General features: G+C 44.7%; 1 non-coding gene across 1 annotated transcript; it reads right to left on the bottom strand.

Annotated features, from left to right (window-relative positions):
• Positions 1-10,315: 10,315 nt before the first annotated feature.
• Positions 10,316-10,501, bottom strand: LOC142449412 (U2 spliceosomal RNA). The gene has a single exon (XR_012784602.1). It is a non-coding gene; the product is annotated as a U2 spliceosomal RNA (small nuclear RNA).
• Positions 10,502-11,043: the final 542 nt, after the last annotated feature.

Here is an 11,043-nt window from a genome sequence, read left to right as displayed (position 1 = left end):
AGCCGAATAGGTGAGCGTATAAGCATCTCAGCACTGGCAGGGGTCTCTACACGGCTGCTCCAGCACCCAGGGCTGCATCAGGGTAGATCCATGTGGCTTCTTCTCAGGGATGTCTCCCAGGAAGTCAGCCTTGTCAGCTGAAGCAGGGAACTGGCTAAGGCAGCTGCATCCTGGTCTGACCATCACAAAGCAAGAGACGCGAGAACTAGAAAGGCGAAGCTTGCCGAGCCATTTACCTCTCTGCCCTTCAATTAATCCCACACATGTCTATCAGCCAGGTTGGCACAATAAACCTTAACTGTCTCAGCTGTCATCAAGTTGGCCCCTGACGTATGGTGACTCCGTGCAAAACAGAATATAACATTATTAGCTCTCACGTCATCCGCATGATGGTTATAATCCATGGGGGTTGTATTGTCTGATTTTAGAAGTAGCTCACCAGTCCTGACTACTCAGTCTGTCTTAGTCTGGAAGTTCTGCTGCAACCTTAGCATTATAGCAACGCACAGACTTTCCCTGTCAGGTGAGGTGCATGAGCCAGGAATCAAACGGGTCTCTTCCAAGGGGAGGCATCTACCACTGAACCACAATGGACTCTGTTTGCCCCCTTTGTACTGTCATTGCTTTTTTCTCAGCTCCTGTCCCAGTTTCAGGTCAACCCCAGCCACTGAGACCCAGCCCAGGCTTGACAATTTCTAGGGAGAAGGAGACCATCCCTGTTAGAAATGGATACAGTTGCGGGCTTCCTGGTTTGTAGTCTGAAGGTTTGGATTTTGCTGAACTTCCTGAAGAAGCAAGGAAACAAAAACTCTGAGAACCGGCTTTTGCAGGAAAGTGTGACCTTCACTAGAAACAAACCGCTTACTGATACAATGTGGACTCCCAGCGGGTCAGAGCACAGTTCTCCTCTCTTCAGCTTCCAGCTGTCCCATGTAGCTGATGTCCCCTCCTCCCTTCAGCTCCATCCCAGTTTGACTGGAGGGTGTGAGTTTAAGAAAACTACGTGAGGCTTTGTAAGTTCAGGCTGTTACATTAACACATGTACATTAGTCTATGTACTATTTGGGCACCCTTTTACCTGGGAGCTCTCAATGCCGTGACCAGAGAATAAAAGTCAAGGACAACCTCAAAAGCCTTATTGCCTTCAGCAAATCAGTCATAATGTTCCAGTGAACGTTGTAGGTTCCTTGTGACATTTTATATTACTGGGAGCTGGAGAACCTTAACAAAACAGGTGAGCTAGGGGGGAAAAGATGAAAGGTAGCAAAAAGGTATTCCAGAACCTGAAGAAATGGCATGGGGGCCACGACAGACCTCTTGGAGCTTCAGTAGGGAGAAAGAGAATACAACTTATCAGCAGCCGCAAGCTGACTACCACAAGGCAGAGGGTCGACGTGCCTCCACCCTCCAGCCAGCCTTCTTTGACCCTAGTCCTCCCAGGGCCCACTCCTTCTCTGCCGGGTCCCATAGTCCATTGCAATGACCACACTGAACTCACAGACGATACTCGAGGTTATGGGGATTTATTAAGGAAGTTCAAAGAGCCCTCATGGGTATGTGTTGGGTTGCTCACCTTGAGCTCAGTCGTCCCAAACCACCAGCTGCTCTGCAGGAGAAAGATGAGACGTTCTACTTGTATAAAGAACCACCGTCTCAGAGCACCATTGGAGCAGCTCTGCCCTGCCCTAGAGGGTAGATCTGAGTCAGAACAGACCAGAACGAGTTTGGTTTTGTTTGGCGTTCAATCAGGGAAGTTAACATGTCACTGCAAGTTAGGATCAGAAAACATTAAAGATACAGTCCTTTTGCCCACAGTGCCTTTCTTCAGTCGTGGATAGCAGGCACAGTCCTCGGGTTCTCAGCCATGCAGTTCTTTGGTGTCTGCCCAGCTTAGGCAAACATTACAAAGAAGCTCCGTTAGCCAGGAGAAGTGCCCATAGGGCACACCACTCTGTAAGCCAGCCTCCTGCACCAAAGCACTCAACTTTATTTGTTCTTTGGGCCGAGGAGGCTCACTGCTCTGCCTCTCAGTATTGGAACCGTTTCTCTGCTCTGTCTCAAGGTCGCAGTGTGGATTCTGTGCTATGGCCTCTGGTTCTTCTGTTGCCCCTGACCCTTCTGGCAGGCATCTGGCATGCGTTTCACTAGTGCCTCTTCTCTCTGGATGGTCCTAAGATTCCCGTTCCTGCTTCTGAGATAGCTTGTGCTTATACCCAGCAGAATGGCAAGACCAACCAATCCTCTCCTTAGAGCCATCTGCACCTTATCTGCGTGCTGCCACCCAGTCACTGGGTAGGTTTACAAAGACCACAAAAAGGAGAACCATACCAAATAATTGCTCTTCAAATGAGGATTTCTTTAAAAATCATTTTATTGGGGGCTCATACAACTCTTATCACAATTCATACATCCATCCGTTGTGTCAAGCACATTTGTACATGTGTTCCCATCAACAATCTGAAAACATTTTCTTTCTACTTGAGCCCTTGGTTTCAGCTTCATGTGAGGAACTTTTGTTTAGCTTTTGTTTATAATGGTTTTGTGAGTCTACTTTCCACTAAAACCATTGAAGCAAGAGACCAACCATTTGGAAGAAAATGTGAATCTCTAATTAAGAGGAGGGTGGTTCTGGAATAGCAGACTCCTCCTACACATCAGTCGTTTAAGTTTTGTGTTCTAACAAAACAGACTGCAGAGTGCTACGTCATAGATTTAGATCCCCAGAGCCCTGCGGTGAATCAATTTCTGAGTTCCTACTATGTCATAAGATATAACAATGAGGAAAAATACTCATAGATCACACACAATGATGTGGGGGAATAGACACTAAACAGAGAAGTGCATCATAAATAAATGGACAAATTTCAAGCTTTGATAAGCATTACCAAGAAGAGCAGACTATGCTGAGGAAATATATGTGATCAGACGGGGAAAGCAGAGAGTTAGGGGCAATTCTCTGACATTTAAACTTGGGCTTGAAAGATGGATAGGAGATGGCCAGGCCAAAGCGTAGGGAAGAGCATTCTGGGTGTAAGGAATGGTATTTGCAAAGACGCTGAGGGTGTGATGAATTGAGGGTCAAAGACAGAGGTTCAAGGTGAGGATGCAGAGAACACATTAGGACCTGGGGAAATTCGTGACATTTTGTATTATGTTTCAAGTACCAATGACCCTTTAAGATGTTTTTTTAAAGGAGCATGGTTAGATTTACTTCCTCAATGATTTTTTTTTTCTGTTACTTAGTAGAAAGTGGATTGAGCAGGACAGTGAGGGAGCAAGAGACCCAGCTGAGTGCCAAGTTTGGAGGCTTATGCAATTGGCAAGACAAAAAGCTTCCTGGAGTAGAACGGATCAGTGGAAATGGAGAACTGCAGCATGGATGGGTGTGACATGGAGTTGGGGAGCGGAGTCAGAAGAATTTGCTAATGCATCAGGTAAGGGACGACAAAGGAGTCAAGGATGACTCCTGTCGTGGTGGACATTAGGAATGGACATGCCTGGGAGGAGGACTGATTGTGGGTGAGGGAAGAGATGAGCAGCAAAGTTTGGTTCAGGTTACATTAAAATGTCTAGCCAAGTAGAGATGTAACAGAGGTCACTGGCTATGGGAGCCTGGCGCTCAAAGAAGAAGTCTGCTCACATACATTTGGCCTTGGTAGCATGCTGACTCCAACGGAAAAATCCACGAAGGAGTGAGAATGGAGGGAGTGGCCCGGGACTGAGCTCTCAGGAGGATCTGCCAACCAACAGAGCAGGAAGTGATGAGCAAAGAAGAAAAGCCACACAATGATTGCCATGGAAGTGGGACTGAGAGAATGGAGAAGAGAGAAGTAAGGAGGTTGGGAGAAGAACAGGATGGAAGAGAAAGGGAAGGGGGTTAGAGGGAAGGCGGGACAAAAGAGAAAGGGTGAGGGGGGAAAAAGAATGAGGGAGGAGAGAGGGCAAGGGGAGGAGAAAAGATGGGGAAAGGGCAATGATACAAGGTTTGGGGGAGGGAATGAAGGTGAGTAAAGGCAGTGACATCACCACTGAGTGATAATGAGGGTCACTTAAGAGGAGACTGAAAATGGACCCCAGTATTACATTCAGCCATAGGACCATCCTTGGTGACATGCTAAAGGGCGGTCTTTGTGGTTGGAGTAGAAATCCTTTATAATACGCGGTACCGGGGAGCGGCTTCAGGAGGAATTAGTAAAAAAGAGCAGCAGAAGGGAAGAGGCTGAAAGGGGACCTGGGGCTGAGGAGTTTTTAAGAGGTGGGAACGATTCCCCCATGGAATGTTCAAGGCCTTCTCAAGGATGCACTTGGTCTTAAAGAGGGGCTTGGCTTATCTGTGAAAACTTGGGCTAATCCCAGCCTTGTCGTTAACTTGATGTGTGATATCCTGGCCAAGGAGGATGGGATCTGATGAAAGTGCCCATGGGGCTGGGTTTGAATACTGTAACAGGTGTGTGAACAATGCTGGCTTTTTAGTCACCGATGCCTTGGCCTCAGCCTTGACTTTGACTTCCCCTTACCCCAACTCTGTTAGCTATCAAATCCTATCAATTCCATGTTCTACCTTGCCCTCTACTATGCTTGCTTTTCACCAACTTGTATCTGAGGTAACATAAGAGACTCCATAGGTCCCCAAGTCCCTAATGTCTCCCTATGTAATTATTCTCATCGCCATGGAAACTAACTTCTAATCCTGGCACCAGCTCATGGAGCTAAAGTACACCCAATTTATTGATTTTCCCAATGTGCAAAAGTGGTAAGATATTTTTGTACAAGGATTGAGTCCTAAGACAATTTTCCAACTGGAAATGTTTGTATATCTGTAATGGACAGAGAAGAAAACTTCAACTCCTTACTTTGTAAAAAACAAATAGAATGGATGTAACCTATTAGGAGATACATTCCACAAAATTGTTCCATTTTCTGTAGGATTCTCCTTCATATAATTGAACTATTGAATCGCATGATATGTAAACTACATGCGAATAAAACTGTTGGGCGGGGGGAGTCCCATTTTCTAATAAGATATCAACTGGCAAATATGATTCTAACAAGGAACCCCTGGAATATTTCTTTTAAGAAATAAAGACTCTGCAGTATGCTTTTGAAACCTCAGGAGAAAAAAAATCTGAATTTATTAGCATCTTAATCAAATTTTTGATAAGCAAAATGACTACATCTTAGCCCTTGTACTGTATGTTGTTGCTTTTGGTTGCTTTGCATGAAGTCTGCCTCTTGTAGACCCTGAAAGGAATGAAATGTCAGCTGGTTCTGCTCTGTCTTCATTATCGCTATGCTCCGGCCTGCTGTTACAGCTTAAGCATCAGTCCATCTCATGGAGGGAGTCTCTCATTTCCATGTCCTCTCCTGACGACAGGCCCAAAGGAGTTACCCCAAAGTCTTGCCTATCTTGCTTTTAAGGAACATTCCAGTTACACCTCTTCTACTTGCACTGTATCTCCATTTCCTATTCTGCTTTTTAAAAACCATCAGTATAGAGGGGCCGGCCCCAATCCCAACTATGTGGACAGTGGCGCCTCCACCCAGAAGAATTTATTTCAGAGGACAGCATTGAAGCTGCAGCTCAAGGAGAGGGACATGTCTGATCAGAGTACACAGGAGCAAATGAAAGGGGGAGGAAGAGAGAGTGGAGCACATTCTGGCCCACCAAGCCTTGAGGATGATATTCCTGCTCAGTGTAGTCAATCCACAGAGAAGACCATATGGCCGGTCCCACTATGAGACATGACATCCCTCACTTACCCATAGCCCTACAGGGACAACACTGGAGACACAGTGTGGGAATTGTGCCCAATCTGACCCCACCACACCAAGGCAAAACACTAAGGGTGTGCAACAGAACAGCAAGGCGAACAGAGCAACAAAGTCCCCAGGGAATAACAAAAATAGACTTTGGGCCAGGGCTTGACACCCCATCAGACTCAACTGGAAAACATTACTAAAAGGCCAACAAATAGTCATTGAGCTAACTACAAGGTTTTCTTTTTGGTTGCTATGGGTTTTTTGTTGGTTTTTTTCATTGGCTTGTTGTTGTGTTTTCTTTTGTTGCTTGGTTTTGATCTGTCTTGTTTTTGTGCATGGTATTATCTCTGCAGGTCTGTCTAAATAAGATAGGCTGGATGAAAAATCTGGAGGAGTAAACAACTGGACCAACAGTTCCATAGGGACATGGGAGAGGGGGCGGTGGGGGGAGAGGTAGTGCTGTTAACCAACCCAGGGACAAGGGAACAACTGGTGATCCAAATCCGTGGTGAGGAGGGTGTAAGAGGCCGGGTAAGGTGTGACCAAGGGTAATGTAACCAAGAGGAATTACTGAAACCCAAATTAAGCCTGAACATGATCATGGGACAAGAGGAACGTCAAAGGAAATAGGAGGTAAAGGGCATATATAGAAGTCTAAATGAAGGCATGTACATATGTAAATATATTTATATATGAGGATAGGGAGCTAGATCTATGTGCATCTATGTATAGGTTTAACATTAAGATAGCAAATGGACATTGGGCCTCCACTCAAGTATTCCCCCAATGAAAGAATACTTTGTTCTATTAAACTGGCATTCCATGATGTTCACCTTCCCAATATGATCACTGAAGACAAAGCGGGTGCATAAGCAAACGTGGTGAAGAAAGCTGATGGTGCCCAGCTATCAAAAGATATAACGTCTGGGATCTTAAAGACTTGAGGATAAACAAGTAGCCATCTAGCTCAGAAGAAACAAAGCCCACATGGAAGAAGCACACCAGCCTATGTGATCACAAGGTGTGGAAGAGATCAGGTATCAGGCATCATCAGAACAAAAAAAATCATATCATTGTGAATGAGGGGGAGTGTGGATTGGGGACCCAAAGCCTATCTGTAAACAATTTGACATCCCCTTACAGAAGTGTCACAGGGAGGAGACGAGCCAGTCAGGGTGCAGTGTAGCAACAATGAAACATACAAATTTCCTCTAGTTCCTAAATGCTTCCTCCCCCCGCCCCACATTATCATGATCCCAATTCTACCATACAAATCTGGCTAGACCAGAGGATGTACATTGGTACAGATAGGAACTGGAAACACAGAGAATTCGGGAAGGATGATTCCTTCAGGACCAGCAGTGAAAGTGGCAATACCAGGAAGATGGAGGGAGGGTGGGGTGCAAAAGAGGAACCGATTATGGGGATCTACATATAACCTCCTCCCTGGGGGATGGACAACAGAAAAGTGGGTGAAGAGAGACGTCAGACAGTGTAAGATATGACAAAATAATAATTTATAAAGTATCAAGGGTTTAGGAGGGAGGGGTGAGCAGGGGGTGCGGAATGAGGAGCTGATGCCCAGGGCTTAAGTGGAAAGCAAATATTTTGAGAATAATGAGGGCAATGAATGTACAAATGTGCTTTACACAATGGATGTATGTATGGATTGTGATAAGAGTTGTCTGAGCCCCCAGTAAAAAATGATTCTTTTTAAAAAATCAGTATTACATGTTGACCCATGTGAACAGAGATGTGCTTCCATGACTGGGGCTTCTGATGACCGTTTGTCACTTTGCTCTTCACTGAACTGACCCAAGACAGCTGTCGGGGAAACAAGCCAAATTATTTCACAGGTTCTCAGGGTGTGCGGTGAGGTCATGTGGTTAGGGAGGCCAAGCGGACAGATCATGTCAACAACTTACCTTAACTGCAAATTAAACATTTTGGTGGGTAGAAGTGGAGCCTACTCCTTAGACCTACAATGAAGGGTCATGGAAGCAGTAGCCCAGACACAAAGAACATGTTGTTTGGGGTAAATCTGCTACATATGACCTCTGGGAAATATTCAAGGGCAAAGATGTCACTTTGAGGACTCAGGGGTGCCTGACCCAAGCCATGGTATTGTCAGTCATCTCAAACGCATGTAAGAGTTGGGTACTAACTGTGGTCGTTATATCATTTCATTATACTTGATAACTCAGTGTAACCTGATGATGCCTCCTTGTGGGTGTGGCCTCCTCATGAGGATTATGGGAACTTCCTCTCTCTCTGCTTCCCTTTCCTGTTGAAGAGCCATGCTCAGAGAGCTGAAGGAGCCCAGTGGGGCTGAGATGCTTTCACCGCCACTGGATCCACAAGACTTTGCACCCACTGGCCTGTGATCTTCCTGCATTCAGCATCATTGCGTGTGACTGCATGAATCGGAAGAAGGCATTTTGGACTAGTACAGAAATTAATGGGCTAATATCGGACTCAGAGACTTGATCTGGACTGGGCTGGGGTATCCTTTCTGCTATTGAGATCTGTTTACATTACGTGACACTGACAGTGGCAGACAGATCCCTTCCAAACATCGCCGGAACTGAGTCAGCGCGTTTGGACAGGGCCACAGGCCCCCAGGAAAGGCACTGGGCCACGTGTATACTTGTCTTCAGTGGTTAAAGGGTTAATGAGGGAATTGTGTGTACGGTATTGCCTCCATCTCCCCTAAGCGCTGTTCTCTTCATAATAATTTTTCCATTTCCATTTTATTTTAGAACATCATGGACCACAAAAAATTACCTTGGGGGCTGCATGCGTGCCACGGGCCGCTGCCAGTCTGACAACCCTGCCTTTGAGGACTGGATTTTAGGCTTTAGAGGTGTAACTCACTCAGTCTATCAGCTCCAATCTGATAACTTCTCGTGATGAGTTTTTGGAGCTTGCATTCTGGCATATCCCAGCACTCTCCTGTCAACAGGCTCACCTAGGAAACCTTGTTTGTGGGTTTCCCTATCCATCAGAGGAGCAACATTGTTAGGGCCATGTGGCAGAGTCTGGATTTGCTCACTCTCTACACCAAGGTCATTCTAGGGAGCCTTTTCACTTAGTAAACTACAATAGGAAAGGGTGTTGCACAAGCTTCCGGCACTTAGGGATCTCGGTGGGCTGTAGCTCTTGCTAATGAATGTATAACGGAGTTACATGGGGTTAGAGACTGGGGATGCAGGCTCCAATTTGCTGGTGTGGAGAATAAGTGAACTGGGATGGTTCTGGCACCACCTGCTTAAAAGCGCCTTCCCAGTTCTGAAGGTGGCTACCTGATGCTGTCTGGACCGATGGCTCCCCTAGCACCCACTGTTGAAATGTGGTCCTTCATAGAATCTTCGAAACATGGTGTGTTTCTTTTGTCCTCCCAATGATCCTTTAAGCCAACAAATACCCTGTAATAAATCCCTTTCTGTTTAAACCACAAGGGAACCTGACAGATGCAGGCTACAGTTATAGAACACTTTCCAGCTGTCTGCCCAGGGTTTCTTCCATCTGATCTGACTCCACTCTGACAAATCTCTTAGGCTGCAAGAGTGGAGATGCTGGACCATTCCAGATAGCAGTGTTTCTAGTAGGTAAGAAAGGCCATGTGATATGTTTTCAGCCACCATTAGCAGAAGATATGTTTAAACAGAACGCTATTTAGCTGACTTATTTTGAGTCCCGCAGATAATATTTTTTAACAGAAGAACTTGCAGCAGAGAGAGAAAAATAATGATGATGATTACAGCCTTAAAGATCTACAGGGATAGCTCCTATATTTGTATCATATTTTATGTTGACAATGTTTTTCCTTTGTGCTGCTACCAAAGAGAAACCACTTTACCCAGCAAGCCATAGAATATGCTGAGAGCCACAATAAGAGCATCATTTATTTATTTTAATAAGCGCATTTTTAAAAAAGATTGATCCGAGGGACTTTCAGAGATATGTTGCTAGTGTGTGGCCCTGATATGATGTGGTAAAAATGGCACTTTATCTCTGCAGTCTTCTTCCCCAAAGCCATTTGTACTGACTCACAGAACAGCATCAGGCAAATCCCCAAGAGAGGCCATTATACAAAAGACCTGACCTGCACTCCTCAAAACTGCTGGGGTCAACAAAAACAAGTCATCTGAGAAACTGTCACAGGCAAGAGACAGGAGGACTAAATGCAGTGTAGTGTCCCTGGATGAAACCCTGGAATAGAAAAGGGACATTAGGGGGAAACTATGGAAACTCAATAAGGTTGATAATATTGTATCACTGTTGGGCCATCAGATAATAAATACGTATATTTTTGCTATCGTTAGCCACTAGAGAGTTCCAAATCAAAGCAATGAGATTTCTCTCACTTTAATGATAAAAACAATTTTAAAACCTCACTGCCATTGAGTCGATGCTGACTCATAGTGACCCTATAAATTGGCATCAACTTGATGCCACTGAGTTGGGTTATTGTTGTTACTATTATTGTTGTTGTGATTACTTCAACTAGATTGAGACATGGTGCATTATTTGGGATTGCATCTCTCTTTCTTTCTTTTTTTGCACCATGCCTAGAAGTACTGCAATACCAGGTCGATGCGTGCAGTGGACAGAGCAAGCTCCTATTCCATCTCCTAACTTCAAAAATCCATTTAATATATTGTCCTTGGCTAGAGGACGTATCAGACATTAAACTGATAAGAACAGATACTACACTTGCAGCTCTCTAATGGCCTATGATAGGGAGCATGTGTTATTATCTGATGAATGAATACTGATACAATATTCTGAACTAAAATTCATACTTTATTGAATTGCCTTAGTTTTTTTCCCTAATAACCCTTTACTGTTCTGGAGTTCCATCCAGGATGGTACATTACACTGAGTCATCTTATCTCCTGAGGCTCCTCTTGGCAACAATAGCAAGGTTAACACAAGGAAGAATGGAAGGACAGAGGAAAAAAGGAAGCCACAAATGCTAGCAATGTTGAGGAGAGATTGAAACTCTGTTGCACTGCTGGTGGGATTGTCAAATGGTACGATTGCAGTGGGAAACCATACTGTGCTTCTTTAAATTTTAGTAAATAGAAATATTTCATGATCCAGTATCCCAGAAGTAGGTAGATGGATACGCACCCATGTTCATGACAGCACTAGTCAGAATAGCAAAACCATAGAAATAACCTAAGTGCCCACCACTGAATAAATGGATAAACTATGGTAAATAGACATAATGAAATACTTATTTTTCGGGTTTTTTCCCCAATTATTTTAGACCTTTAT

Source organism: Tenrec ecaudatus, chromosome 5 (assembly GCF_050624435.1).
Source record: "Tenrec ecaudatus isolate mTenEca1 chromosome 5, mTenEca1.hap1, whole genome shotgun sequence".
Taxonomy (NCBI): domain Eukaryota; kingdom Metazoa; phylum Chordata; class Mammalia; order Afrosoricida; family Tenrecidae; genus Tenrec; species Tenrec ecaudatus.
Note: the sequence above shows the minus strand (reverse complement) of the source record. Positions and strands in the feature narration are given on the sequence as shown.